At 43.1% G+C, this 21,047-nt stretch overlaps 1 non-coding gene across 1 annotated transcript; it reads right to left on the bottom strand.

The window, feature by feature from the left end:
• Window positions 1-226: 226 nt before the first annotated feature.
• Window positions 227-301, bottom strand: Trnai-uau (transfer RNA isoleucine (anticodon UAU)). The gene has a single exon. It is a non-coding gene; the product is annotated as a tRNA-Ile (tRNA).
• Between the last annotated feature and the right edge of the window lie 20,746 nt (window positions 302-21,047).

The following is a 21,047-nucleotide window of genomic DNA, read 5'->3' as shown; positions in this document are numbered from 1 at the left end:
TCTCCAAATTCCACAGCCTAAAACCCTGGCGGCAGTCACTCAACCAAGGTATACCTCCAAGGAACAAGACTACTACTCAACTTCTTGAAGATGGTATCTGTTCCCGAAAGAACAGATACCATTGATGGCCGTGCAGCTTCTCTAGAATGAAATAATAATTAAATCTAAACCCTTAGCTGCCGACAGGTGTTGCTGATATACATCAATGGGGACAGCTCAAAATGTGTGCCCCGACCGGGGCTCGAACCCGGGATCTCTTGCTTATATGGCAGACGCTCTATCCATCTGAGCCACCGAGGGCACAGAGAACAGTGCGACTGCAGGGACTTACTCCTTGCACGCTTCCTGTGAGACCCACATTCCCAACTGTCCACAACCTACATTCTTAGTGTTCCTAATAGATATTTGCCCATTCACTCATTATTCGCGCCAGACTAAGCTGACGAGTCTCGTAAGATCTCGAGCAAAGCGTGCGGTGCGCATTCGCATAGAAGAAGGTCAATGGCCGGGTAGTCTTTAACTATATGAAGATGGTATCTGTTAAGATGCCATCTTCATATAGTTAAAGACTAGCCGGTCATTGACCTCCTTCTGTGCGAATGCGCTATCTGGTGATAAATACTTCTGTGAGATACATTTGTGACGTACGCTATTTCGACGGTATCACTCCCGCCTACGAACAATTATCATGCCTGAGTAGAGACTATCATACTTTATGTTTACTCTATCGTCTTCTCAGTCACTGCGTTCCCTCTTATTTACCTTTAACTCTTACACTGTTATCTGAACAGCTCAGCAGAAATAATGGTTCACAACAAAGCAAAATCCTCTCTCTACTATCATATAAAACTGTCATGTTCTCTAAATCATTTTCCGTATCACGAACCCGACTTTCGAACAATCTGCCTCAAAGAAATCAAAGAAATTAAACTCATTGCAAAATTAACGGCCCACATTCTGTCACAACAGCCGTCTCTCCCATGTAAGAGTCTGCAGCTCACTCTCGTCGCTCCCCCTCCCCCACAACTTTCTCTTCCCCATGTTTACGACATCTTTATTTAAAATATTTTCTTTCCGAACAGCCACTGTCACTGTCATTTCAATCTCCTTTTTCTTTACTCTTTATGCTTCTATAACACTAAACATGTATTTAATGTGCTAAACCAGTCCATATTCTTAATGCTTTTCACTGTAATTATCATTATTAGTGCCTATTATTATTGTCATATATTTATTACTAGAGAACGTTCCCATAGGAGAACGTTAAGCAAGTAATTTTTCTATCTTTGTTAGGGTTCTTATTTTCCCAATATTTCTTCAACTTCTCCCTGAAGGCATCCTTTCTTTCTTCGGTCGACTTTCCTGGGAATGGTTTTGATTACATCTGTGGAATAAACTTCTACTTTTGCTTCTGAATGTACCCCTGTCTGATGTGTTAGTTACGTCAATTTTTGATTTTGTCAATTCCTTCTTAAGTTATCCAAGGTACTGATGCTTTAAGGATGACACATAGTCCAGCAGAAGTTTAGTTTGTTTCCAGGTAATCTATCTAGGTGTCCATAGAACTTCGTCTCTTTCTGATGTCTATTTCGATGTTTTATACTTTTTCTGTTGTCTCGATGGTTTGTTGCTTGTATCCATCTTCTGTGTATCGTGGTCCCAGAATTTTTCTAATAGTTTTTCTCTGCACCTTCTTAATTTCTTGTAAATCTAGTTTTCGATCCAATAATAGTGTTTCACTTACATATGTGACTGTCGGTTTGATTACTGTGTTGCAGTGTCTGATTTTAGTGCCTTTTGACAGTCCTGTTGGTTCAATAATTTTTCAGAGGTAATTTAAGTGCTTGATTCTGTTGATTTCACCATAATTTGTTTTAAGTTTCGGAATATCTTAGAATACAAGAATTCAGTCTTGTCGAAGGAGACTTACAGACCAACCTTCTCTAGACATTCTTTGAGTGTCTATTTGTTTTACTGCTGTTTCTTCACTGTCGGTTAGAATCTCTAAGTCACTTGCAAACACTAAGTACGGAACGTTTAATTTTCCTTGACATCCTCCTAGTTCGACTGGCTTCCAAATGTTTTGTTTCCTTAGTTCCATTTCAATTCTTTCATTACTTCGTCTAAAACTATGTTGAATAATAGTGGCGAGATCCCATCTCCTTGTCTTACTCCTGTTTTATCGGAACGTTTAATTTTCCTTGACATCCTCCTAGTTCGACTGGCTTCCAAATGTTTTGTTTCCTTAGTTCCATTTCAATTCTTTCATTACTTCGTCTAAAACTATGTTGAATAATAGTGGCGAGATCCCATCTCCTTGTCTTACTCCTGTTTAAACTAAGAATGGTTCCTAAATTTCATCTGTGAATTTAATTTTTGATTTGGTTTCTAACAGTGTTTGTTCAATTAGGTTTAGAGTTTTGGTGTAAGTTCGCGTTCTTCTAGAATGTTGGATAGAGATTGTCTATCTATACAATCCTATGCTTTTTTTTAATCAATAAAAGTGCAGACTATTGGTTTCGACCTGATTGCTTTAATTTTAAGATTAAAGTTCTGTTCCGGGTACGATCTATCAGGTCGAAAGCCTGCTTGGTAATCTGAAATTGTATGTTCTAGTTTTTCTTGTGCCCTCATTGGAAGACAACGTATAAAATTTTGTAAGTGACCGGCAAAAGTAAAATGCCTCTAACTTTTTACATATGATCCCTATCCCTTTTGTGCAATAGATGAATTAATGCACTTTCCCAATCCTCTGATATTTTTCTGTCTGCCAGATTTCTTCGGTGATTTAAATAATCTCTTAAGAATAGTTCAGCGACAGTTCTAACTTCCCCAATGACTTACTGTCTTTGATCCTTTTAATGTGACGACAAATTTCTTCTAGAGTTGGCGGTAGTGAACTTCCGTTCGCTTCTTCTGGTTAAAATCTTGGGAATCTCGTTCTTGGTTGTGAAAAATTTAGAAGTTGTGAGAAATATTTGGCTAATTTTTGACTGTTTCCTTCGTTTGTTGGTGCCAGTTTTCCATTTTGTTTCCTGAAACAGCGGTTTCGTGGAGTGTATCCTCTGATTTGATTTGCAAACTTTTTGTGGTTCCTAAAGTCTTCTTCAATTGAGTTTAGTTCTTCGTTAAGATGTTTTCTTTTCGTTCGTTTAAAGATTTTAGCTGTTTGTTTTCTGACTTCGAAAGATTTCTCTTGTATGCTTTCTGATTTGTCACAATTATAGTTTAAGAAGGGTCATTGTCTCTCTTCTATTGCATTATCACAATTTGAATTCCACCATGGGTGCTTGGATTTTTTCTTTAATGTGATCAGTTCTCTAACTTTCTGTATAATTTTAGTTTGGAAATCTCTCCAGTTGTCTGCAAGTCGTTTTTCCCATACTTCTGTAGTTTTTGATTCTTGAATTTTTGCAAATCAAATCAAGCTTAGGAATTAGTGGTGTTTTCCTTCAGCATTTCCTTCCTGGTGTGAATTTAATTTTGACTTTGGTAAGATAGTGGTCAGAATCTATATTTGCCCCTCTGCAGACTTGAAAGTCGTGTATTTCTTTTAGGAAATCATAGGAGATCTCAACATGGTCGATTTGAAATTCACCTAGCTGAAGGATCGGGGATCGCCACGTTTTTTGTTTCTTAGGGTTCTTTCGAAGTGCTGTTGACATGACTTTTAGATTGTTTTGTTGCCACAACTCGATCCTGCCGCCATTCTTATCCGTGAATTTGTTTGCAGGGTTATTGCCGACTGCTTTTTTTTTTAATTTCCTCTCCTTGCCAATTTGTGCGTCGAAATCACAGAGAAGAATTTTTACGCCGTCCTTTGGAATTTTGGACATTTCAACTTCAAGTTCATCCCTTAGTTTTACTGTCTCCTCGGGTTCTTTTTTGTTGTCAGTGTTAGCAGGTGTGTGAACATTAATAACTGTGTATGTTCTGTCGGTTTGCTTAATTCACATGCCCATTAGTCTGTTGCTGGTTTGAGTTCCATCTGTAACAGAGTCAACGATGTTCCTATTCACAATAAAGGCCAAGCTAAATAATACAGCTCCTCTGCGTATTTTCTTGTCTGTTTTGTTTTCAAAGATGTGATAGTTGTTGCAGTCTTGTTTGCGAATCGGTGAATCTAGTCTCTTGAAATGCAAGGACTTGAATTTTCTGACTATTGATTTCTGTAGTAAGATACTGTAATTTGCCAGTCTGAATAAGTGTTTCGATGTTAAAAGTGACAATATATGTGTGAGATTTTCGTGGAAATTTACCAGATAAATTCAACTTTCTCTGTCGTTCGAGCCCAAGCTCTCCAAAATCCGATGGCTTGGTTGTCGCCGCAGAACGAGTGGACTGACCACCTGGGATAAAGTTGATATTACGTGTATGAATCATTCTGTTCGTAATTAGGTTCCAGCTCATACTGGTTGGATAGAACCAGGGATTTTTAGTTCCTGGAGTTCAGTGTTCAGCCGCACTTCACTGGCCAGAGTAGCGGTGGTTACCGCACAGGCGTGTCTGGACTTTTAAATCTGCTATATCTTCTATATAAAGTGGCCTCTTCTGCCACTTCCACCGTTCCGATGATCTGCATCTCCGCTTTAACTGTCGTTGAGGTCTTCGTCGTTATCTTGGCAAGGAACCCTTACAAGGTACTACTTTCCAGGCCATATGAACCAAGGTTTTTAACAAGGTCTTACTCCTACCGCTCCTCCGTTCTCAACCGGACTTGGGTCGGGTTTAGGCAGAGATTATTGTCAGTTATTATTAATATTGTTCAGTTATTGTTATTATTCCTGTAAATGTTTTTGTAATATCTTTGTCATGTGTTGTTCCCGGTTAAAAGTAAGTGAGGGCTTTACGGCCCTAATCTGGTCAGATTAAGTAACCACTAAACAAATAAAATCCATTTCTTCCTCTACAGGACAGAGTTCCATAGTGATCATTGCAATAATTGATACCAAGAATGTAGTTCTGTTAGAACTATTTATTTTGTAAATTGTCTTATAATCTTTTTATCATCGATGACCTGAGCAACATAATTCTGTGCTATCGGAATGTGTTCTCAATTTTTGCTTGCCAGTAAGCTATGTACGAAAAGAGATCTTTTTTGTTCTCACGACAAATGTGAGATTTGGCACTTAAAATGTTTGAGGTTGTGGCGACGTCATTTATCCACTGCGCCAAAAAACAGCGGGTGAAAGCTGCAGCTGATAGATATTTATCTTTGCCGTAGTCGGCTTGGTTACGAGTTGTTTATTCTTGTTAGTTTTTGATCTGTGCTTGAAAAATAAAATGTTTTCTCATCTCATGAAAAAGCTGTTACTTCATAAAATATAAAGGCTCCCATAGTGGTGACCCCGAAAAATCGTAGCAGAAGCATAAAGAAAATATATATACCGACGAGAATAATGAATTCAGAAACAAAAGCATGGGGCAGTGGAATCAAGATTGAAGACTACAGTCTGTTCGACCAAGGATCGCGGTCCACGCCCTTTGATTCGCCACAAGACGGAACGACAGATGTTAACGCAAAAGATGGGAGTACCTACGCGCGACACGGAAATGTTAAGCTTTCCGCGTTCTGGCCAACGCGCCCCCAGCTTTGGTTTACGCAGGCTGAATGCATATTTCGGCAGTGTGGGGTGTCTAACAACATTGACAAATTTAATATAGTGGTTTCACATCTAAATTTAAAAGTGATAGAGCAAGTAGAAGAAACCTTGTCGCAACAAAATTACTTTGTGCTAAAGGAAGCTCTCATACAGCTTTATACGTTGTCACCAGATTTGCGACTACAAAATATTTTCGCATACGAAAAGGCACTTGGTGCAGGGAGTGGCAACTGACCCTTAACATAGACAAATGTAATGTATTGCGAATACATAGAAAGAAGGATCCTTTATCGTATGATTATATGATAGCGGAACAAACACTGGTAGCAGTTACTTCTGTAAAATATCTGGGAGTATGCGTGCAGAACGATTTGAAGTGGAATGATCATATAAAATTAATTGTTGGTAAGGCGGATGCAAGGTTGAGATTCATTGGGAGAGTCCTTAGAAAATGTAGTCCAACAAAGGAGGTGGCTTACAAAACACTCGTTCGACCTATACTTGAGTATTGCTCATCAGTGTGGGATCCGTACCAGATCGGGTTGACGGAGGAGATAGAGAAGATCCAAAGAAGAGCGGCGCGTTTCGTCAGGGTTATTTGGTAACCGTGATAGCGTTACGGAGATGTTTAACAAACTCAAGTGGCAGACTCTGCAAGAGAGGCGCTCTGCATCGCGGTGTAGCTTGCTCGCCAGGTTTCGAGAGGGTGCGTTTCTGGATGAGGTATCGAATATATTGCTTCCCCCTACTTATACCTCCCGAGGAGATCACGAATGTAAAATTAGAGAGATTAGAGCGCGCACGGAGGTTTTCAGACAGTCATTCTTCCCGCGAACCATACGCGACTGGAACAGGAAAGGGAGGTAATGACAGTGGCACGTAAAGTGCCCTCCGCCACACACCGTTGGGTGGCTTGCGGAGTATAAATGTAGATGTAGATGTAGATTTGGGCGACAAGACTCCGTCACAAGTACTCAAAGCCTTACGCACATTCGCCGGCCCGGAACTCCTACCTGAAGAGTCTTTACGTCTAATATGGCTTCATAAACTTTCTGCCAACATCCGCGCCGTCATTGCAGCAGAAACAGACTTATCATTGCAAGTCTTAGCAAAAAAGGCAGACACCATCGCAAACACCTTAACCGAAGTTTCTGCGTGTTTCGAATTCAACTACAGCCAGGATAGAGGCCCAAGAACGCGTAGTGTGATGGAATCTGACGTCAGTGAGCCAGGATCATGCAATAATACTTCGCAACAGCAGTGCTCATCGACCGAACCCACCATACAGCAACTGGCAGCACAAGTGGCAAAACTCAACGTGCAAGTAACTTCACACCACCAGCAGCTACGAAGTCGCAGTTGGAAAAGACGAAGAAATGCTATCCAACAGGATTTGACAGATCAATGGTGCTGGTACCACAGACGCTTCGGTAATACTGCCCGTCAATGTATTCAACCCTGCAGCTACCCAAACTTAAAAGGCGGGCGTTAAAGGGCGCTAACGTTCGTAAACAACATCATAGGCGCCCGAGTCATAGCGTGATTCAAAGAGGTGAAAACGCCACGGTCTCTGCAGTCAACCAATCACACCGATTGTTCGTGTTGGACCTCTCTTCAGGTGAGAAGTTTCTGATTGACACAGGTTCAGAAGTCAGTGTTTATCCAAGAAAGAGAGGTGATATACCCACGACAACAACGCAACATGTGCTGACTGCGGCAAACAATTCCAGAATATCTACCTATGGTGAGAAACAGTTGGCATTACATCTGAATTCCAACTTCCATCCAAAATGGACTTTTGTGGTTGCTGATGTGCCGAGTCCTATAATTGGAGCGGACTTTTTACGGAACTACCGACTTATGCCCGATCTGGTTAACCGTCGTTTGGTGACAGTTCCCACAGAAGGAATATTGCCTACTGCGTCTTCCGCGTCGGTTCAAGTGCAGTGCGATGTGCCCGTGTCTTTTCGCAAGGATATTTGGTTTCAGCATCAAGCCTGTCACCTTTGCCTGAGCGGGTTGAGGCAGTACAACAGATGCCCCTTCCCACAACTTACAAAGGACTTCGAAGATTTTTAGACATGCTCAACTATTACAGACGTCACTTACCTAAATTAGCTGCCGCCCAAGAGCCACTCACAACGTTACTTGCAGGTAAAAATACAACAGGAAATCGTAAAATTCCATGGAGTCCAGATGCTGAAGCACCTTTCCATGACTTAAAGAAATGTCTTTCTCGGGCAACACTACTGGGACATCCAAGATTGAGCGCTCCTTTAGCGCTCAAGGTTGATGCGAGCCAAACAGCAGTGGGTGCAGAGCTACAGCAAGAAGTTGATGGCAGATGGCAGCCGCTCGCATTTCTCTCTAAAAACCTGAATCGACAGCAGCAAAAATGGAGTGCTATTGACCGTGAGTTGCTTGCTATTTACTTAGCCATAAAGCATTTTCGCACGTCTGTCGAAGGGAGGCACTTTGCAATTTTTACCGATCACAAGCCGTTAGTAGCAATATTTCAACGAGACACAGAGCTCAATTCACCACGTCAGTGCAGGTAAGTCGAGTACATTGCACAGTTCACAACTGACGTGCGTCACATTTCAGGAAAAGACAACCTGGTCGCAGATTGCCTGCCTAGGAATTGTGCCAGTTTAAATTCGATTCGTTGGACCGAGTTAGCGTCTAAACAACGAGAAGATCCTTTCTTGCGCCGTCTAATAGAGGAACAGAGGACTGCGCTGCAGCTCAGACGTGTGTCTGTCCCAAATGTTCCAGACGGAATTTGGTGTGATGTAGCAAAAGGAAAGGAGCGACCTTACATACCAGAATAATATCGTCGCGAGATTTATAGTGCACTACATAACCTATCACATCCAGGAGTACGAGCTACAGCCAAGTTAGTTTCCTCCAAAGTAGTGTGGCCTGGAATACAAAAAGATTGTCGTGCATGGGCGCGTGCATGCCTAACACGCCAGCGTAATAAAATCAGCAGACATGTCTTTGCACCTACTGCTAACTTCCCGACGCCATGTGCAAGATTTTCACATATACATGTGGGCATTGTGGGCCCGCTATCATGCTCTTCAGAACAACGCTATTTGCTCACATTGATCGTTTTACCAGGTGGCCAGAAGTAGTTGTAATACAAGACATTTCTGCGGAGTCGGTTGCAAAAGCACTGTTGCATTCATGGTTCTCCAGGTTTGGCGTTCCGCAAAACATAACAGATCGCGGAAGGCAGTTTGAAAGCCAACTTTTCAATGAACTTTTACTACTATGCGGGTGCAACCACCTACGCACCACAAGCTATCATCCATCTAGTAATGGAATGGTGGAACGACTGCACCGCACGCTCAAAGCTGCATTAATGTGTAGTTCCACTTCATGGCCTGAAGCACTACCGCTGGTCCTACTCGGATTGAGAACGGCCGTGAAGGAGGACTTACAATGCTCTTCCGCAGAATTGGTTTATGGCGAGCAATTGAGGGTTCCTGGAGAATTTATCGTTCCAGCATCTACACAGCCGTTCGCCCCTGAGCTATGCGCGCAATTCGCGAGAAAACTCAGCGTTAGAATGAGAAACATCAAACCCACTAACCCTGTCAGACATGGAGACCGGAGAGTGTTTGTACATAAAGACCTGCAAGCAACGTCCCTCGTGTGGCTTAGGGATGATACGGTGCGCCCGCCGCTTGTTTCGCCTTACTCTGGACCATACAGGGTAATCACAAGAGGAAGCCACAGCTTCAAATCGATAAGGATGGTAAAGAAGAGATGGTTCAAAATGGCTCTGAGCACTATGCGACTTAACTTCTGAGGTCATCAGTCGCCTAGAACTTAGAACTAATTAAACCTGACTAACCTAAGGACATCACACACATCCATGCCCGAGGCAGGATTCGAACCTTCGACCGTAGCGGTCGCTCGGTTCCAGACTGTAGCGCCTAGAACCACACGGCCACTACGGCCAGCTTAAAGAAGAGACAGTCTCAATTGAGCGGCTTAAACCTGCTTACACCGAAGAGGGTACACTCCTTCCTCGGTCTGCAAAATCATCCTCAAACGTGGAGGCCAAAGAAACAGCAGATAGTCTCGCCGAGCCCTCGGTTTCAGAAGAGGACAACGAAGCAGCAAATGCAGAACAGGAGCAGCCATTGCCTGCACCAGAGCTGGTAGAAAAATCAAGTGCAAGTTTCCCCACATACCTGGTGCACCCGGTTTCAAAAGGGGGGGGGGGGGCTGATGTGGCGACGTCATTTATCTTTGCCGTAGTCGGTTTGGTTACGAGTTGTTTATTCTTGTTAGTTTTTGATCTGTGCTTGGAAAATAAAATGTTCTCTCATCTCATGAAAAAGCTGTTACTTCATAAAATATAAAGGCTCCAATAAGGTTACCTCTCTTCATATGATTCTTCCAGGTTATTGCACAGATGTTTTATTAATGGTTTAAATTATTAATAACTAAAGTAGCCATGTCGACTGTGTCCTCTACATTTAGATCCATTTTTTGTTCTGACGCTTATTCTTTTTTCGAAAACTTCTTGTGTGTCCAGGGGTGGCATCCTGGGCCTGTTGCAGCTTGATCCCAATCCCGATTTGCTGGCATTTTACGGACTCGGAGAAATGACTAACAGGTATTGGGTTACTTCCTGATACATCTCAATAGCATCAATCGAGAACTTTAGTTTCCGACGGAGAAAAAGAACAATGGGCAACGTAATTTCCAAAGGGTATCAGTAATCAAATGTGTGGACGCAACATTGAGCCATAAGGTGTACAGAAACCGACACACAAAGATCAATACCTCCATAAGGAATCTAATCCACAGCACAAACAAAAAACAGGTATGATTAAAACGACGGTGGATAGGTCCAATAAAATATGTGAGCCTGTTTATTTGAAAGAATAACTCCAAGACACAGTCGGCTTTTAAGGAAAATGGTTTTTTCAATAAAGAACTCAAACAGATGCTACGGGCATGGCGGGGGAATTCCAGGACCAACGAGGAACAACGGCCACAATCGGCGAAGCTTTTCCTTCCTTTTTTAACGAGATTATTGAAGTCCTGTACAAGCATTGGTTTAAAACTGTTTCTAAATTAACCAGTTAAAAAAAGATTATGCTTGAAACCCGATGTACGTCATCCACTAAGGGCGACTGGTGTGTCACCCACAACGGCGAGGCGTGGCACCATCTTCTGAAAAACAGCCAACATTCAAATGCGGTTTCTGAATGTGGAACAGACTGCGTAATCTTTCTTTATACACGGAATACAGATGGCGTTCCTGTTACCTGATTTGCTACAGTTGCACTGAAATGGGGATCATTTGCATAAACAAGCATGTAGTAAATTTCATGGCAATTCGACGTTTATTACACACCGCCTTCAATCTGTTGCAGTTTAACGGTCAGAGGTGTATTAACACACGGTAAACGTAATATAAAATGAAATGTACCTTTGAACAAATCGACCATAGCGGAACACGCTTTTCAAAGAGGAGACTATCAAATAAAAATTATTGAGACTACCGTTTCAGCCTAGACTACGTGGAGAAGCTCATCCAACGGCAATACAAGGTTTTTTAAACCTCGTTAAGGATCAAGAGTGGCAGGATGTTTATAGTGCTGATAACGTACGTGACAAATATAATGCTTTCCTCAACACATTTCTCATGTCCTTTGAAATTGTTTCGACTCAGGTCTTTCAGTGCTCTGTCAAACTCTTCACGCAGTATCGTATCTCCCATTTCATCTTCATCTACATCCTATTACATCTCCATAATATTGTCCTCAAGTACATCGCCCTTGTATAGAACCTCTATATACTCCTTCCACCTTTCTGCTTTCCCTTCTTTGCTTAGAACTGGGTTTCCATCTGTGCTCTTGATATTCATACAAGTGGGTCTCTTTTGCCCAAAGGTCTCTAATTTTCCTGTAGGCAGTGTCTATCTTACCCCTAGTAAGATAAGCCTCTACATCCTTACATTTGTCCTCTAACCATCCATGCTTACCCATTTTGCACTTCCTGTCGATCTCATTTTTGAGACGTTTGTATTCATTTTTGCCTGCTTCATTTACTGCATTTTTATATTTTCTCCTTTCATCACTTAAATGCAATATTTCTTCTGTTACCCAAGGATTTATACTAGCCCTCGTCTTTTTAACTACTTGATCCTCTACTGCCTTCACTGCTTCATCCCTCAGAGCTACCCATTCTTCTTCTACTGTATTTCTTTCTCCCATTCCTGTCAATTGTTCCCTTATGCTCTCCCTGAAACTCTGTACAACCTCTGGTATTGTCAGTTTATCCAGGACCCATATCCTTAAATTCCCACCTTGTTGCAGTTCCTTCAGTTTTAATCTACAGGTCATAACCAATAGATTGTGGTCAGAGTCCACATCTGCCCCTGGAAATGTCTTACAATTTAAAACCTGGTACCTAAATCTCTGTCTTACCATTATATGATCTATCTGATACCTTCTAGTATCGCCAGGATTCTTCCATGTATACAATCTTCTTTTATGATTCTTGAACCAAGTGTCAGCTATGATTAAGTTATGCTCTGCGCAAAATTCTACCAAACGGCTTCCTCTTTCATTTCGTACCCCCAATCCATATTCACCTACTATGTTTCCTTCTCTCCCTTTTCCTACTCTCGAATTCCAGTCACCCATGACTATTAAATTTTCGTCTCCCTTCACTACCTGAATAATTTCTTTTATCTCATACATTTCATCAATTTCTTCATCAACTGCAGAGCTAGTTGGCATACAAACTTGTACTACCGTAGTAGGCGTGGGCTTTGTGTCTATCTTGGCCACAATAATGCGTTCGCTATGCTGTTTGTAGTAGCTTACCCGCACTCCTATTTTTTATTCATTATTAAACCTACTCCTGCGTTACTCCTATTTCATTTTGTATTTATAACCCTGTATTCACCTGACCTAAAGTCTTGTTCCTCCTGCCACTAATTCCCACTATATCTAACTTTAACCTATCCATTTCCCTTTTTAAATTTTCTAACCTACCTGCCCGATTAAGGGATCTGACATTCCACGCTCCGATCCGTAGAACGCCAGTTTTCTTTCTCCTGATAACGATGTGCTCTTGAGTAGTCCCCGCCCGGAGATCCGAATGGGGGACTATTTTACCTCCGGAATATTTTACCCAAGAGGACGCCATCATCATTTAACCATACAGTAAAGCTGCATGCTCTCGGGAAAAATTACGGCCTTATCTTCCCCTTGCTTTCAGCCGTTCGCAGTACCAGCACAGCAAGGCCGTCTTGGTTAGTGTTACAAGGCCAGATCAGTCAATCATCCAGACTGTTGCCCCTGCAACTACTGAAAAGGCTGCTGCCCCTCTTCGGGAATCACATGTTTGTCTGGCCTCTCAGCAAGCCTCCCCACCAACGACAAGGTCCATGGTTCATGGGGGAAGATCATAGCCATACTGCGTTTAAAACAATTTAGAGTAGATTCTCTGGTCATGATGCTTTTCAGTATCAATCCTCTGGAGTGTGAGCCAGCCTTTGGAAGTCTGCTGCAGTAGTAGGCGACATATCGCTAGTTTCATCACATTATGACTCGGCAGCGGCCCGGAATAATTTTGTTGAAATTCATTTAAAACGTGCAAGAAAGTGCAACTTAAGTATAATTCAATGTAGCTGTCACCATTTATAGTGAGTTGTAAATAAGGAAACATCTGGAAATCACGGAAGTCACCCTTTAGGATTTTTTGTGATCTCTCAAAGGCTTTTGATTGTGTAAACCATGGAATACTTCTAGATAAGCTCAAGTACTGTGATATGAATGGGACAGCGCTCAAATGGTTTAGATCATACCTAACTGGAAGAGTGCAGAAATATGCAAAAAACTGGTGACTTCTCAAACTGAGAAAGAATCAAGAATGGGGTGCCGCAAAGTTCGGTCTTGGGTTCTCTGCTGATCTTAATATATATTTATGACTTGCCATTCTATATTCACTAAGATGCAAAGCTGGTACTTTTTGCCGATGATACAAGTATAGCTATCACATCCAACAGACAAGAATTAACTGATGAAATTGTAAACGATGTTTTTCAGAAAATCATTAAGTGTTTCTCTGCAAATGGGCGCTCATTAAACTTTGACGAAACAGTATATACAGTAAATGGAATGACATGACTAATAAATATACATTTCGATCAGAAATCGGTAGCTAAGGTAGAATATTCAAAATTTCTGGGTGTATGCATTGGTGAGGGGTTGATGAGGCGTTGAACTGGAAAAAACACACTGAAGATCTGCTGAAACGTTTGAGTTCAGCTACTTATGCTATTAGGGTCATTGCAAATTTTGGCGATATACATCTCAGTAAATTAGCTTACCACGCCTATTTTCATTCTCTGCTTTCGTATGGCATCATATTCTGGGGTAACTCATCATTGAGTAAAAGAGTGTTCATTGCACAAAAGCGTGTAATCAGAATAATTGCTGGAGCTCATCCAAGATCATCCAGCAGACATTTATTTAAAGAGCTAGGGATCTTCACTGCAGCCTTATGAAATTTGTTATTAACAATCCCAATGAATTCAAAAGTAATAGTGTACATGGCTACAACACTAGGAGAAAGAATGATCTTCACAACTCAAGGTTGAATCTAACTTTGGCTCAGAAGGGGGTAAATTATGCTGCCACGAAAGCCTTTGGTCACTTACCTAATAGCATAGCCATATAGCACTTAAAAGGAAATTAAAAGAATTTCTGAATGGAAACTCCTACTCATTAGATGAATTTTTGGATACAGTAAGTAATTCCACCCCCCATCCCCCCACCCCACGCACACACACACACACACACACACACACACACACACACACACACACACACACACACAAAACTAAAAATATTGTCATGTAATATTTTGTGTAATGTAACATCTTGTTTAGACACCTTTTATTAACCTGACACGTTCTACATCATTACGAGGTGTCGTATACATGATCTATGAAACAAGTACTAATCTAATCTAATCTAGTATAAGATAAAATGAAAATGACGCACCACGAACGGATTATCAGAATATGGGGCGGAAATGGGGAGATGTAATGTACATGTACAGACAAACAGATGATTACAATTTCAGAAAAATTGGACAGAACTAGCACGATATCTATCAGGAGGACATTTACAGCGATATCAATCAATGCCAATCCGATTAACTACACTCCTGGAAATGGAAAAAAGAACACATTGACACCGGTGTGTCAGACCCACCATACTTGCTCCGGACACTGCGAGAGGGCTGTACAAGCAATGATCACACCCACGGCACAGCGGACACACCAGGAACCGCGGTGTTGGCCGTCGAATGGCGCTAGCTGCGCAGCATTTGTGCACCGCCGCCGTCAGTGTCAGCCAGTTTGCCGTGGCATACGGAGCTCCATCGCAGTCTTTAACACTGGTAGCATGCCGCGACAGCGTGGACGTGAACCGTATGTGCAGTTGACGGACTTTGAGCGAGGGCGTATAGTGGGCATGTGGGAGGCCGGGTGGACGTACCGCCGAATTGCTCAACACGTGGGGCGTGAGGTCTCCACAGTACATCGATGTTGTCGCCAGTGGTCGGCGGAAGGTGCACGTGCCCGTCGACCTGGGACCGGACCGCAGCGACGCACGGATGCACGCCAAGGCCGTAGGATCCTACGCAGTGCCGTAGGGGACCGCACCGCCACTTCCCAGCAAATTAGGGACACTGTTGCTCCTGGGGTATCGGGGAGGACCATTCGCAACCGTCTCCATGAAGCTGGGCTACGGTCCCGCACACCGCTAGGCCGTCTTCCGCTCACGCCCCAACATCGTGCAGCCCGCCTCCAGTGGTGTCGCGACAGGCGTGAATGGAAGGACGAATGGAGACGTGTTGTCTTCAGCGATGAGAGTCGCTTCTGCCTTGGTGCCAATGATGGTCGTATGCGTGTTTGGCGCCGTGCAGGTGAGCGCCACAATCAGGACTGCATACGACCGAGGCACACAGGGCCAACACCCGGCATCATGGTGTGGGGAGCGATCTCCTACACTGGCCGTACACCACTGGTGATCGTCGAGGGGACACTGAATAGTGCACGGTACATCCAAACCGTCATCGAACCCATCGTTCTACCATTCCTAGACCGGCAAGGGAACTTGCTGTTCCAACAGGACAATGCACGTCCGCATGTATCCCGTGCCACCCAACGTGCTCTAGAAGGTGTAAGTCAACTACCCTGGCCAGCAAGATCTCCGGATCTGTCACCCATTGAGCATGTTTGGGACTGGATGAAGCGTCGTCTCACGCGGTCTGCACGTCCAGCACGAACGCTGGTCCAACTGAGGCGCCAGGTGGAAATGGCATGGCAAGCCGTTCCACAGGACTACATCCAGCATCTCTACGATCGTCTCCATGGGAGAATAGCAGCCTGCATTGCTGCGAAAGGTGGATATACACTGTACTAGTGCCGACATTGTGCATGCTCTGTTGCCTGTGCCTATGTGCCTGTGGTTCTGTCAGTGTGATCATGTGATGTATCTGACCCCAGGAATGTGTCAATAAAGTTTCCCCTTCCTGGGACAATGAATTCACGGTGTTCTTATTTCAATTTCCAGGAGTGTATTTACATATGGGCCAGAGGTTGACCAACCCGTTAATGACGTGCTCGTTTTGTGAGCTTCTTTCTCTTGAATAAATACCCAATTTTTCTAAAAATTATAAGCGTTTGCTCGCCTGTAAATGTACATCACATTTAGAGATTTCCATCACATACAGAAAATTCACTCTCGGTGTGTCTTTTTCTTCCCTTAGAGCCATAAGCGTCTGATCGCAGACTCCTAGAGCCGGGCGGGATGCAGTGGTGAGATCCTTGTTACGCTCGAGAACGCCAAAAAAAACGCCAAAAAAAACATAACTCAACAATACATTTAGTAGCCAGATAGACTTCCAGAGCGCTGTACTACAACTGGGCCTGCCTTATCAGCAGAGGGGTACTGACGTGCGTTCGACTCGCAGCAATACGACCAGCTCAACGAAGCGTCGACTAGTTGACTAGCGACTGTTTCGTCATGGGACGACCGTTGGCCTGCGGAATCCGGCGGCCCCAGCTCTGCGTAGCTATCTCCAAAGTGCACTCGTGGACACCGAAGATTTGCTCTCAGGAGTCTCGCCCTAAATCCATCTGAAGTACTCGCTGGCTCACAGGGGTCGGCTCGCAGCCCCCGCTTAGGAAACAGGAGCCAGCAGCATCGGTGTCTACACAGGAACGGGATGAGCTGCAGCGGCGCTTATCCACTCGAAGGCTGATGATGGACAGATTCCAGGTAACTCAGGTCTCCAGCAGGCCAGGGTGATGGCGGCCTCAGCGTCCTATCAGTGTTGCCTCGGAAATTGGCAGTGCAGCTGGCAGTGGCGGAGTCCTTCCAGCTGGACTCGTGGTTCCATAGAACACTGTTTTTCAGCCTTTCTGAATATGCGAAACCCTTTCCAAGTAAAAATATTCTGGTGACCCCCAGAACCGTAGCAAATTTATGTCAGCGATTCTAAAGGTGACGTATTTATTATTCTTTCTATTGATATGAGGGCCTCTCCAAAAGAAATGAACACTATTTTTTTTTAATCCACCTTTCATTCTATATTTTTGAAAGTTTTACAGTGTGTAGATACATCCTTTAGGAACAATATTTTCATTTCTCCATATAATTTCTATCCCTCTCAACTACCTTACGCCATCTTGGAATCAGCGCCTGTATACCCGCACGGTAAAATTCTGGACCAACCTGTTGGAGCCACTTTTGGTAGCGTGCACAGGGGAGTCATCATCTTCAAACCTTGTTCCACGAAGAGAGTCTTTCAGTTTCCCAAGGAGATGATAGTCACATGGAGTCAGGTCAGGACTGTAAGACGGGTGTTTCGGCCGGCCGCGGTGGTCTAGCGGTTCTGGCGCTGCAGTCCGGAACCGCGGGACTGCTACGGTCGCAGGTTCGAATCCTGCCTCGGGCATGGGTGTGTGTGATGTCCTTAGGTTAGTTAGGTTTAAGTAGTTCTAAGTTCTAGGGGACTTATGACCTAAGATGTTGAGTCCCATAGTGCTCAGAGCCATTTGAACCATTTTTTTGACGGGTGTTTCAGTGTTGTCCATCCGACTTTTGTGATCGCTTCCATGGTTTTTTGACTGACAAGTGGCCGAGCACTGTCGTACAACAGCAAAACATCCTACTTTTGCCGATGTGGTCGAACACGACTCAGTCGAGCTTGAAGTTTCTTCACTGTCGTCACATTGTTGTTGTTGTGGTCTTCAGTCCTAAGACTGGTTTGATGCAGCTCTCCATGCTACTCTATCCTGTGCAAGCTTCTTCATCTCCCAGTACCTACTGCAACCTACATCCTTCTGAATCTGCTTAGTGTATTCATCTCTTTGTCTCCCTCTACGATTTTTACCCTCCACGCTGCCCTCCAATGCTAAATTTGTGATCCTTTGATGCCTCAGAACATGTCCTACCAACCGGTCCCTTCTTTTTGTCAAGTTGTGCCACAAACTCCTCTTCTCCCCAATTCTATTCAATACCTCCTCATTAGTTATGTGATCTACCCATCTAATCTTCAGCATTCTTCTGTAGCACCACATTTCGAAAGCTTCTATTCTCTTCTTGTCCAAACTATTTATCGTCCATGTTTCACTTCCATACCTTTCAGAAACGACTTCCTGACACTTAAATCTATACTCGATGTTAACAAATTTCTCTTCTTCAGAAACACTTTCCTTGCCATTGCCAGTCTACATTTTATATCCTCTCTACTTCGACCATCATCAGTTATTTTGCTCCCTAAATAGCAAAACTCCTTTACTACTTTAAGTGTCTCATTTCCTAATCTAATTCCCTCAGCATCACCCGACTTAATTCGACTACATTCCATTATCCTCGTTTTGCTTTTGTTGATGTTCATCTTATATCCTCCTTTCAAGACACTGTCCATTCCGTTCAACCGCTCTTCCAAGTCCTTTGCTGTCTCTGACACAATTACAATATCATCGGCGAACCTCAACGTTTTTATTTCTTCGCCGTGGATTTTAATACCTACTCCGAATTTTTCTTTTGTTTCCTTTACTGTTTGCTCAATATACAGATTGAATAACATCGGGGACAGGCTACAACCCTGTCTCACTCCCTTCCCAGCCACTGCTTCACTTTCATGTCCCTCGACTCTTGTAACTGCCATCTGGTTTCTGTACAAATTGTAAATAGCCTTTCGCTCCCTGTATTTTACCCCTGTCACCTTTAGAATTTGAAAGAGAGTATTCCAGTCAACATTGTCAAAAGCTTTCTCTAAGTCTATAAATGCTAGAAATGTAGGTTTGCCTTTCCTTAATCTTTCTTCTAAGATAGGTCGTAGGGTCAGTATTGCCTCACGTGTTCCTACATTTCTGCGGAATCCAAACTGATCTTCGCCGAGGTCGGCTTCTACCAGTTTTTCAATTCGTCTGTAAAGAATTCGCGTTAGTATTTTGCAGCTGTGACTTGTTAAACTGATAGTTCGATAATTTTCACATCTGTCAACACCTGCTTTCTTTGGGATTGGAATTATTATATTCTTCTTGAAATCTGAGGGTATTTTGCCTGTCTCATACATCTTGCTCACCAGGTGGTAGAGTTTTGTCAGGACTGGCCCTCCCAAGGCTGTCAGTAGTTCTAATGGAATGTTGTCTACTCCAGGGGCCTTGTTTCGGCTCAGGTCTTTCAGTGCTCTGTCAAACTCTTCACGCAGTATCGTATCTCCCATTTCATCTTCATCTACATCCTCTTCCATTTCCATAGTACTGTCCTCAAGTACACCGCCCTTGTATAGACCCTCTATATACTCCTTCCACCTTTCTGCTTTCCCTTCTTTGCTTAGAACTGGGTTATCATCTGAGCTCTTGATATTCATACAAGTGGCTCTCTTTTCTCCAAAGGTCTCACATATGCATCAGAATTTATGGTGGTTCCACACGACATGATGTCCACAAGCAAGAGTCCCTCGGAATGGAAAAACAACGTAGCCACAACTTTTTCAGCCGAAGGTGTGGTTTTGAATTTTTTTTCTTGGGTGAATTTGCATGATGCCACTCCATTGATTGCCTCTTCGTCTCTGGTGAAAAATGATGGAGCCATGTATCATCTCCTGTCACAATTCTTCCTAGAAATTCATCTCCACCATTCTGATACTGTTCCAAAAGTTCGCTGTATACCGTTTTTCTTGTTTCTTTGTGAGCCATTGTCAACATCATGGGAACCCACCTGGCACAAACCCTTTGTAACGCCAACACTTTCAGTATTCTGCAAACACTTCCTTCCCCTATCCTAACGTAGCGTGACAATTCGTTCACTGTGATGCGTCTGTCAGCAGTCACCAATTCGTGAACTCTCTGCACAATGTCTGGAGTATGCGCAGTTCGAGGCCTGCCACTGCGAGGACAATCCTCAATATTGCCGTGCCCGCTTTCCATCACGTAACCTGCTTGCCCACCAACTATCTGTACTGCGATCGACAGCAGCATCTCCATACACCTTTTTCAACATCTTGTGGATGTTTCCCACTGTCTCGTTTTCACAGCACAGGAATTCTAAATGACAGCACGTTGCTTCTGACGAACGTAAAGTGTAGCAGCCATCTTGAAGACATGCTATGACTGTGCTACTCACGGGAACAGGTTGAATTAAGTTTGAAAACAAGCAGGAAGGATGTATCTACACACTGTAAGACTTTCACCCATGCAGAATGAAAACTGAGCACACCAATTCGTACATGTATGTAGTGATCATGTTAAGAAGCGAATGAAATGGGACGATCGCGTAAAATCAGTTTTACGGAAGGCGAATAGAAGACATATATTTGTTGGAAGAGTCTGGGAGAATGCATTCCATCCGTAAAGGAAATCGCAAACAAGTTCTACAGTTACATATTCTCTTTAATTGTTCTTCGTTGTGTTTGCACGCATATACTGTATTTTCTCGAACAAATAAAAGCTGATTTCTTGAAATGCTTCAACATTTTTCCTGTTTCTTTCACTTCAGAACAGAAAAGAAAAATTTCAATTCTCTCTCTATCAAGAGCATCATTCTGAATTTTAGGAGCTCCTTTATTAATGTCCGTTCAACCCTATCGTTTCTCCAATTTGCGCAGTCCGATATTTTTTTAAGTCTGGCGGAATCTCATATATTTTAATTGTCGCCGTTCAGTACTGGGAAAAGTGAAGTGATGTTACGTTATGTTGATGGTTCTTCTTGTGTGATCAGACTACCATCTGACAATGACGTTCCTCTCCTTTTCGTGACATTTCGTCGAGGTCCAGCGATGGTCCATCTTGTAACTGGATGCCAGGTTGGCTCAAAACCCATGCACGCTACGCTGCAAAGAGAAAGCCTGATTATGGGAACGACTAAAGAACTGTTTATC

Source organism: Schistocerca serialis, chromosome 4 (assembly GCF_023864345.2).
Source record: "Schistocerca serialis cubense isolate TAMUIC-IGC-003099 chromosome 4, iqSchSeri2.2, whole genome shotgun sequence".
Lineage (NCBI taxonomy): Eukaryota > Metazoa > Arthropoda > Insecta > Orthoptera > Acrididae > Schistocerca > Schistocerca serialis.
The sequence above is the reverse complement of the archived record's forward strand: the minus strand, read 5'-3'. Positions and strand labels throughout refer to the sequence as shown.